This window comes from Nomia melanderi, unplaced genomic scaffold (genome assembly GCF_051020985.1).
Source record: "Nomia melanderi isolate GNS246 unplaced genomic scaffold, iyNomMela1 scaffold0014, whole genome shotgun sequence".
Lineage (NCBI taxonomy): Eukaryota > Metazoa > Arthropoda > Insecta > Hymenoptera > Halictidae > Nomia > Nomia melanderi.
The window spans coordinates 10,982,501-10,983,455 of NW_027475130.1; positions in this window are offsets into that span (position 1 = coordinate 10,982,501).

Consider the following 955-nt stretch of genomic DNA (forward strand, 5'->3'; position numbering starts at 1 on the left):
TATCACCAGATATATATTGGATTTTTCCCTGACCCTGAGTGTCCGGCCCCATGAGACGGTGGTTTTCTCGGCCCGTGGTGGTCCGAGGTCGTTCCCGCTCCACAGATTCATGCGCCAGGGCCTCCTGCAGATAATTCACTTTGGTTTATTGCGCTATCTCTAAAAGCACCCGAGATATCACCAGATATATATTGGATTTTTCCCTCACCCTGAGTGTCCGGCCCCATGAGACTGTGGTTTTCTCGGCCCCTGGTTGTCCGAGGTCGTTCACGCTGGCCAGATTCATGCGACAGGGTCTCCTACAGACCAGGCACTTTGATTTATTGCGCTATCTGAAACAGCACCCGAGATATCACTAGATATATATTGGATTTTTCAGTGACCCTGAGTGTCCGGCCCCATGAGACGGTGGTTTTCTCGGCCCGTGGTGGTCCGAGGGCTTTCCCGCTTGCCAGATTCATGCGCCAGGGCCTCCTACAGACAATGCTCTTTGATTTATTGCGCTATCTCTAATAGCACCCGAGATATCACCAGGTATATATTGGATTTTCCCCTGTCCCTGAGTGTCCGGCCCCATGAGACGGTGGTGTTCTCGGCCCCTGGTGGTCCGAGGTCGTTCCCGCTGCACAGATGCATGCGCCAGGGCCTCCTGCAGATAATTCACTTTGGTTTATGGCGCTATCTCTAATAGCACCCGAGATATCACCAGATATATATTGGATTTTTCCCTGACCCTGAGTGTCCGGCCCCATGAGACGGTGGTTTTCTCGGCCCCTGGTGGTCCGAGGTCGTTCCCGCTGCACAGATTCATGCGCCAGGGCCTCCTACAGACAACGCACTTTGATTTGTTGCGCTATCTGTAATAGCACCCGAGATATCACCAGATATATATTGCATTTTTCCCTGACCCTGTGTGTCCGGCCCCATGAGACTGTGGTTTTCTCGGCCCCTCGTG